Source organism: Catharus ustulatus, chromosome 6 (genome assembly GCF_009819885.2).
Source record: "Catharus ustulatus isolate bCatUst1 chromosome 6, bCatUst1.pri.v2, whole genome shotgun sequence".
Classification (NCBI taxonomy): Eukaryota; Metazoa; Chordata; class Aves; order Passeriformes; family Turdidae; genus Catharus; species Catharus ustulatus.
In genome coordinates this window covers 45,836,988-45,846,345 of record NC_046226.1, presented here as the reverse complement: position 1 = coordinate 45,846,345, position 9,358 = coordinate 45,836,988, and the positions used below count along the sequence as shown (strand labels likewise).

At 50.6% G+C, this 9,358-nt stretch overlaps 1 protein-coding gene across 2 annotated transcripts in view; it reads left to right on the top strand.

The window, feature by feature from the left end:
• Positions 1 to 2,065: 2,065 nt before the first annotated feature.
• The window catches only part of SLC25A22 (solute carrier family 25 member 22), a 49,470-nt gene continuing 42,177 nt past the window's right edge, over positions 2,066 to 9,358 (top strand). The window contains exon 1 of one of the 2 annotated variants that reach the window (XM_033063094.1): positions 2,066 to 2,136. The gene's annotated coding sequence lies outside the window, so the exon portion shown is untranslated. Of the gene's footprint in view, positions 2,137 to 2,623; positions 2,795 to 9,358 lie in introns of those variants that run through there. The other variant, XM_033063095.1, reaches the window with a different exon arrangement.

Below are 9,358 nucleotides of genomic sequence, written 5' to 3'. Positions count from 1 at the left end.
TGTCCTTGTTGGGCTGAACCAGCCCACGGCCCCTCTGGGAGGCAGGCTGAAAGCAGTGCAGGGTTTTGAGACTCTCACAGGACAAGTTTAGCGACAAGCCGAGCACAGACCTGGTATAATGCTCTCGTGAGCACCATAATGACAACATTGCCTTGTACAGGAGATCCTGAGCTGTGCTCTTCACCTTGTATCAGACACAAACAGTGCTGCTTTTGAAGCTCCATTTTGTACCAAACAGTTTCAAATCTCTTTTGTGTCTGTCAGGAGAAAAAAATTTCAGGTCTGAGAGCAGAGGAAACCTTGACAACCTGGCACACACTGAATGCGAACTTTCTTCCTCTGCTTCCTTTTTTTTATCCCCTCTCTTAAATGCTGCCGGAAGAAACGGGTCCTTTGTGCCATGCAGGTTACAAAGAGCAGTTGTTCTAATGCAGCAGAACCAAAAATAAAAAAGTGTGATTGCAGTCCTCCTGAGACGCAGCACAAAGATGGACAGTGTTAACCTCTTCTTTGCCAGGGGATGGTAGTGTCCTGCCAGCACATCTATGCTGTGATACAGTGAAACAGTAACATCTACACCTCAAGCCATGCTGAGTTCAGTTCAGCTTTTTTATATTCATCCAATATACGCCCATAAAAATGGCCAAGCATACAGGTCTCCTTCCTTTGTCGGGCACCCCCCTTCTGGAGGGAGCTTTCCACCTCCGGTGCTGTATCTTCTCGTGTTTTGCTCAGACTAGGTTGAAAAGCACATGAGAATAACTGATCCCCTTTTCACCTGCAGCCAACTCATTAGCACTGGCATTTGATACTTTACTGGCCTCTGGTTTACATCTTCTCACCTTGGGTTCCAGGTCCTTGAGCTGTGACAAGCTCCTCTTGTTTTCAGGTGTATGAGCAACTGTGATGTTTCTGGGCTATTCACCATGACTCCATAAAATTGTCACTCTCCTGTGCACACAATGTCCTCACTGGCCCTACATGCTCCTGGGAGCATCCTTATAGGCAATCTTTTCTAGTCACCTCCGATTCATTGCACAGGATAACTGTGCACTGATGCTCTGCCAGCTTCCATGGGCGCTTGGTACAGAGCTGGTAATCCCTCACTCACCTAGAGCAAGGAGGGAGGCTCTCAGAGCTCTATTCCCCTCTTTTCCTGGCAGTATCACACCCGTGTATGTTACAGAATCACAGAATGGTTTGGGTTGGAAGAGACCTTAAAGACATCTCATTCTAACCTCCTCTAGTGGACACCTTCCACTGGACAAGGTTACTCAGAGCCCCATCCAGCCTGGCCTTGAATACTGCTGGGGATGGGGCATCCAAGCTTCTCTGGGCAACCTGTGCCAGTGCCTCACCACAAAGAACTTGGTCATCCCAAGGGGCACGGAGATCTGTCTGGCTGTTGCTGTTCTCGCCTCCATGCTTAATTTCCAAGGCCTCATGAAATGGTGTCTGCAGATGCTTTGTCCCAGCAAGGACTGAGAGGTAGCAAGCAGCACAGTGTGGTGACCCAAAGGGCACAGCGGGCCTGGTATCCTGAAGGGAATGATAGAGTCACAGAACATGCTGCGTTGGAAAGGACCCACAAGGATCATGTTATCCAACTCCTGACACCCCAGGAGTCACACCATGTGCCTGAGAGCATTGTCCAAACGCTTCTTGTGCTCTGTCGGGCTTGGTGCTGTGACCCTTCCCTGGGGAGCCTGTTCCAGTGCTTGTGTGAAGAACCTTTTCCTAACGCCCAACCCAAACCTGCCCCGGCACAGCCTCATGCCGTTCGCTCGGGTACAGATGACAGACTCATAATTTGTCCCCCGTGTGGCTCGGCCCGTGTCCTGCCGTGTGCCGCCTGGCAGGCTGGCTGCGGGCCGGGGGCGCTCGGAGCACGGCGGGGCAGCCCCGGCACCCGCGCCGGGCCAGGGGAGGCGGCGGCGGCGGTCCCGGGCGCCCCGGCCCGCGTTGCCATGGGGACGCGGCGGCCGCCCCGGCGGGGAGGGACAGGCGGCGCCGGTGTCTGCGCCGAGCGCGGCCGGCGGGGGCAGAGCTGAGCCGGGCCGGGCCGCGCCGCGCCAGGAGCTCCGCACCCCGCGCCGCACCGTCCCCGGCCCCGGCGGGAGCCGCCGCCGCCGCCCGGTAAGTGTGGGCACGGCCCTTCCCAACCCTCCGGGGGCGCCGCCGCGGGTGCCGGCACCCCTCCTGCCGCCGGGATGGAGCTCTTTTACCCCGGCCTGGCTCCTGCAGCACCGGCCCCGCCGCCGCTCACCCCGGCCCCTCATCTCAGGGGTGTGCCGGCCGCCCTTGCTGCGCCCCCGGACCCTGCAGGGCCGTCCCCTCGCCCCGCAGGGCTGCGGGCTCCCCGTGTACCCCGCCCCGGAGCTGCGGGCTCCCCTTGGCCGCCGCCACTTCCCCTCCTCACCCCGGGGGTTTTATGTCTTCCCAGCCTCTCCCCTGCTCCCCGGGCTGGTCCCGCTGCCTTGCCGGGGGCCCGGGCCGATCCCCCGCTTGCCGCGGTGCGGGGCTCGCCCTTGCCGGGCGCGGGGGCTGCAGCCGCGGCGCGCCTTGCTCTGCCCTGCCCGCGCCGGGGAAATCGCTGTGACACGTGTGCGGCTCCGCCAGCCCTCCCGAGCTGCAGCTTTTTATGTTGAAAGCGGTTTCAGAGTTTCTCCGGGCTTCTGATTTCTGGGGCGATTCCTAGGATTCCCTGACCGCCCCGGTCGCGGTGCAGGTCCTGCATTTAAGCCCCTCTGAGCTCCTTGCAGACTCTACTAAGCCAGATCCGTGCCTCTTTGAGGTAGGTCAAGGTTATTGTGCTCTTCATGCAGTGGATGGGGAAAGTGGAAATGTGGACAGATTGTGGGATTTCCTCAAGGTCACCCTGGGAATTGGACCCCAAGCATCCTCTCTCTTGCTGCACCCTCTGCAGTTGCAGGGTGAGGGTGAAGTTGTGGAAATCGGATTTTCCAGTGCCCCAGCCTCTTTCCTGCAAGGCTTCTCAGCTTTTAGTTTATACACCTTGCCAGGTGTCAGGGCAGGATCCCAGCTATGTTTATTTGGCCTAATGTCTTTTAGCTATTAGGTGTTTACAGTTAAACAGTGGGTGTTTTTACCATAGTATGTTAATTTCTGACAGTCTCACTGCTGTTAGGATCTGACTTCGTGGTGCTGCTGCTGCTGTTGGGATGGTATCTGCAGTGATTTTGATCACTGCAAGTAACTGTGTCTTTGCTTCTCAAGAACTCGCTTTTTGGCAGCGCCAAGCAAAAGGCAGCTGAACTAGAGTGGTGCTGATAAGGGTGTATCGTGCGGACTCGGGTGGTGGTTGTCTTCTTGCCTTCTGTTTCACTTTGCAGGCTGTTATAAACAAAGGAGTAGGCAAGGTTTAATAATTAAGGAGGAGTTACTCTAACCTCTTTCTTAGAAAATAAACACCAGGATTTAATGAGGGTTTACCCCTTTGAATGTCTTGCCTGTGGGATTTTTAACTGCATGCTACTACTTGTAGTTGCTTGTACAGGTGCAGTTTTTCTCCTGGTGCTGTGCCCTTGGGCTCATCTGTTCACCGAGTGCCTGTCGTAGTAAGGAGCATTATGTTTTGTGGGTGGTGGTGATCTGTGGCAGAGATGGATGGCCGAGATTGAAAAGGGATCAAATCTGTGCTATAAACTGGAGCCCTGCTCTGCTCTGAAGGAAAGCCTGCAGTCCTGTTTGATGCCCAACAATCTCGTTAATGTCTTACTAGGATGCCAGAGCTGTTGAGCATCTTCCTGCTGCTGTTTTAGGAAGGGGTCGTGTGCTGTATTAAGTTACTGAAAGGTAGAAATCACTGGCAGCCTGTCAAGACGGTTTGCTCTCCTTTTCCTGCCAAGATTTAAATGTAGTGGACAAGATGAGGGAGATACCTACCTGGCTGGCCAAGGTGACAGCAGCATGTCCATGTGGAAGCAGCCTCCTGCTCGCTTGTGCGTCATGTTTTGCTTGTAGGTCTCTGGCAGGGCAGGTATGATGGAGAGAAGGGATGGAGGCACAGTGACTGCTGGTTGGTGTGCCTTGAAACCTGGGAGCCACAGGATTTGGAGCTGTGCTCTGATAAGGGAGATTTGGGGAAAGTCTCGCTTAGAAGCTGCAAGCATTTCATGTGCCTATACAGCTGTTCTTGCGTAACTCTTGTCATCCTGAGAATTGTGAAATAGTAGGAGGGAGAAATTTCCCAGACTAGGGCAGCTTTGTTTCCAGGTGAATAAATGTTGTGCTGTGTTTAGCTAGAATAAAATCTATGTGTAGAACCAACATCCCTGATCAGGAGCCCAGTTCTGCGGATTCCCGTGAGAACAGCTTCTCCTTGAAGGTTAAAGCCCAGTCTAGGGAACATCATTGTTGCAGGGTGTGTGATGACCATGCAATGCTGTGAAAATAGTTGAGTATCTTTGGCACTTCTTGAGGAATACACCCAATGTTGATAGCTGGGTGTGCATCTGCAGTGTGAACTGCAGGTTGTGCCCTGGATGGGGAAAATGTCAGGAGCCCCAGGAAAGGGGCTGTGACCTGGTGCTGACCCTTTGGACAGCAAAGGGCACAGGGATACAGCAGGAGCTGATGACTCAGCAAGAAGACCCCAGACTGTCTGGGTGCGCAAACTGTAAGAGTATAAAAGCCCAGGAATGCTTTCGTTAGGAATCCCTCCCCAGAGGCATCAGGTCAAGCTGTTTTTGTGTCACTACACCACGATTAAATTACTTAGAGGATCCAGATATCTGAGACTGCTGTGGGAAACCCAGGGCTGAGCCAGTAAGGAAACCCTGTCTCAGGGTGGGGTGTGCAGGGAGCCAAGAGGGGCACCCCAGGGTCACTGGAGCCATCTGCTATGAAGGGACTTGGGTCCCAGCAGTGAAAATCTTGGAATGTGGGGAGGAGTGTGACTGACAGAGTGGCTCCTGGGTGGTCAGGCAGGAAAGTTTTCTTAACACACTCTGGCTTTTATCTGAAAAATCTGCAGCCAGGAGGCTGTAAGATGGGTGACTGATGAGTTGTTCCTTCTTCCTCAGCAAGAAGTACCTGGGTGTGGAGTAAGGATGCCTGGTCTCCATCTCCAGTCCTCCAAAGGGTCAGGCCTTAGGTTTGCTGCTGTGCTGGCAATTATTTGTTTTACAGATGCTGGCAAGCCTCTGGACTTACCCCACTGTGGAAATAAAATGCTCCTGGAGGGTGATTGCTCAATTCACAGTAGCTACTGGAAGGTGGGATGTCCTTGTGAAATCTGAGGGATGAAAGGCTTGTGTGGTGACAAGAAAAGTTCAACAGCATTGACCATAACTGCAGAGGGACTCATGTCCCCTGGTGCTGACTAGCAGCAGGTATGCTTTGTTCCACATGATGTTTGCTTTTGTTACTTAATCCCTGGTCTCACTTGCAGGCAGGGAACTGCAAATCTTTTGCACTGCTAGCTTTCCAGTGCCAGCAAGATGTCTTGCACAGGGTGTATCTCTTAATGGGCTGGGTTTATCTGCCTAAAATCATATTGTGCTGTCAGAATGACATAAAACAGCTTTGAACTAGGCCCAAGGGGAAAGGAAAAGGGTTGGAAAAATGCAAAATATTTTTGTTCCGTTGTTAGGAAAACCTGGGCTGGGGAGATGATGTCTAACCAAACCAGATTTAGAGTGGCTGGGACAAATGATCCTGAGTGCTGCAGTTTATGTGTATTATGATAGGATGCTAATGCCCTGTGAAGGGAGTTTCTACAGTTTTCCCCTTTTCTAGGCTGTTTCAGAACAGAAAGGGACTTCTTCCTAAGCCTGCCTTTTCCTTTGGCCTCCTTGGTTTTTTTTCCCCCTGTTGTTTTGTTATGGGCTTTTTTTTTTTTTCCTTTGTTTCTCCTAAGGATGAAATTTCTACAGTGCTGATGGCCTGTCAGTGGTGTTCCAGTGGCCTGTCAGTGGTGTCTCAGCACCTTCACCCTTTACTGGAGTAAGTTGATACAGCTCTGGCAGACAGTGGAGCAAATTTAATTTGCACCAGCTGAGTTTGAACATCATGTAGGAGCCCTTGAGCAACAGGAAGAGTCTGGTCCCACAGCCTGTTTAGCCTGTCACTTACAAGTTTGTTAATGGCCTGTTAGGCTTCCAGTTGGATATGTCTTTCTCCCAGCTGCCTCTGCTCTCCTGTTAAAATGTGCAATGTTGTGTAGGACAACAGTCTGTTCCTTCTGCAGCAACAATGCAGGATGGGGAAGAATGTGTCTGTTCACAGCCTTCTACCTTCTCCTACTGCAGGTACATAAGGACTGGTAATTATTCCTTTTAAATCTGTGATGCATTCTCCTAAATCCTTAACTGTGTTTTCAGGAAATGCAAAAGCCTACTTTAATGCCCACATTTGCTTATTCAGGCTCTTTTAGAAGTGTACAAACCTCTGCTCTAGTACAGGTTGGGAGAGATGGAATTGTCAGTTACTTATCATGGCAAATGAACCTGTTGTAGGCAGTTTTTATTTGTTACTCTTGAGCATGTTGAACACCATGTCATGGTGCATTCCTCAGAAATGGCTGCATGGACTCCAACCTTGCAGTGAGACAGCAAGGATGTGACTGCAAGTGTCTATTCTCTGCCAGAGAGGTGTCTGAGGTCTAACAGGCACTGTGTTTCAGCTCTTCTAGCACCATGATTTAATGAAGCCATCCTCCTTCAGCAAGGCTGAATCCTCTGGCTGTACCTGCTTGGTTTGGGGACTGTCACTTGGCCATATCCAGCTAACAGTGGCAGCTTGCTAGAGCTAACACTGTGTTGCTCCAGCTAATCCTAGCAGCAGATAAATATTTTTTCCTGTCCTCTTCTGTTTGCCTTTCAGCACAGAGATAGCAGGAAGGAGGAGGTGGATTGAGCTGTCCAATGCCAAACTGGGATGTTGCTTTAACCTTGCAGTATTGATTGCCTGGTAGTTTGAGTTATTGTGAAGATAAAGTAACAGGAGGTGCAAAAGCTTTAGGAAACAAGGCAAAATCCCAGACAAACCTAATGAAAAGACCCTGTCACTCTGGGTGGTTTGGATTTCTGTCTGGCAGTTTCCTCTTATGCATCTGCAAATATAAAAGCTTTGAACATTTTCTGCCTTAGGTGGGCTGTGTACTTGGGGGTTATGTGCTTGGGGAAGGGAGAGGCACCTGGGCAGCAATGCTTGTTTTGTGTCAGAAGGAATATGATGGGTTACTGTTTATTTAATTTATGGGGTCTTTGTTGATCTTAATTTAGTACAGCCTGTGGTGAGCTGCCCACAGAATGCAGTCTTATTCTATTTTGTTAAACTTTTTCATAACCGGTACTTGTTCTCATTTTTGTAATCCCTTTGTGGGTGGGTGTCTTGTCAAACCTTCCTGTGCCCTGCGCCTTCCTTTGGCACTGATACCGGTGTATGGCATATCAGGAGAGCTGTCTGGATGTTTTTTCTTTCCTGTGTCTGAGGCATTTATCCAGAAGCCAGGAGAAGAGAGGTTCGTTTTGACCCAACTAAGTTTCCCCAAATAGTATAAATTCAAGGAGCTGGAGATGACTAAGTCACATCAAAGACTGTGCCTGCCCCACCTGGAGTTTTAACTCTATGTTTGAGGCTCCTACTCTCAGTTTAAAAGCTGACCCATCTATGAGGAGCTTTGTGGACAGGGTGGGGAGAGGGAAGGAGAAGGAAATCTTCTTCTTGTCCCTTATATAGGACAGTGATCTTCTGCACTGAGTGAGTAACTGGCTTGGAGGAGGAGAGTTATGTGCTTTCCTGTTTTAATTAGAGCACAAAGGTAGGGGGCTTTTAGCGAATGATTTTAGTAGGAGAGAGATGCTGTCCAAGTGAGCAATTGGTTTGGATCAAACCAGAAAGAAGTTCAGTAGCCATGATCCTTAATTTCTGAATTCAACTGCAGCTTTCAGTGCAGCCTTTTTGCTTTGACAAGGGGCTGTGCTGTGTGGTGTGAGAGCTCAGAGCTGGACAGTGCTGGCTTTTGTGTGGATAAGTGCCTGGAATGAAGCTGGAACTTCATTGTGTGGTGTGCTTAGTCTGGGCCAGCCCATATTCATTGCTGCTGCTGCATCTCTGTCCTTGCCACTGTGGTGTCTGACACCTTACTGTCCTTAATGGGTGTGCTGCCTGCATGCTTTGACAGAGAAAAGTGCAGTTCCCTGTTGCCTGATGGATCTGATGGGATGGAAACACGTTCTTCAAGGCCATATGCCTACTGGGAGCATGTTTGGTGCCTTACTCAGTGTTGTTCTCTTTCCTTTGTGATAGGTAGGGATTTATATAAAAGAAGAAATGATGTTTTAGGGACAGGCTGTGGGAAGGGCTTACTGTGAATTTGGGTCCTGCCTTCTCCTTTGCTATAGATTTAGAGTGTGACTTGTAGAGTCTGATCCTGTCCCTTACAATCCAATAGGAGCAGCAGCACTCCAGGGGTTTGCCACTTATACACAATGGCTGTGGGAGCTGAAAGTATGATCTGATCTAGTAAATGGTCCCTTCTTCTAGGTGCTTCATCTCCCTTTTTCAGTTTGTGTTGGCTTTTTTAAGGGTAGCAGTACCAGCTTCCTTTTTCATGCCCTGGGCAAACCAAGCTCTTCTCTGTAAGGCAACAGGAGCAGTTGTTGTTTATGAAGGCTATTTTGTAACTGTAGTAGTTTTTTTGAAGGACATAAAACTCACTGTGTTGGCCCGACCCCTTTCTCCTGAACAATCCCACTTGCTTTATTAGCAGCTAAATATGTGCATGACCTGAGCAGCTGTTGTCTTTTTGATGCCCTTTTTTATTTTTTGCAGGAACTTACAATGTAGATTCATTTACTGATGCCTCACACTGGTTCTTCAAAACTAATGGAGATCTTGAAGGAAATAGCTTGGGTACTGAAGTGATAAGCACTGCAGAAATGCCAGACACTATATAAACAACTAAACTCAGCCCCCGGACCTTCCTGAAAGAGAGATGATTTGCAGAAATACTTCAGCAGATGGTCTGAATTTGGCTTTGGAAAGGGGGGAAGAAATGCCAGGTCTCTGCTGAGCTGCGTGTGGGCGCGTGCCCGCGTGCGCCATGCAGCGTGTTCCCTGCCAGCACGCTCCGGGGAGGCTGAGCAGGCTGCTCCCACAGCCTCCTGCGCTCAGGAGGCATCTGCACACCGCTGACTCAGTCCCTGTGGCTCTGCCAGGGCCCTGTGCAGAGCAAGCTCCCATTTTCCCTGTGGTGAGGTTCAGCTGTGCCCGTGCGTCAGGCTGGTCTGGTGGAGGTGAGCCATGGGCAGTTTGCAGACACGCGGAGTCAGCTTGTGGCAGAGAGGCTGCAGAGCTGCTGTGCAGCTTGTGAGATCTTGCTTGGCACATG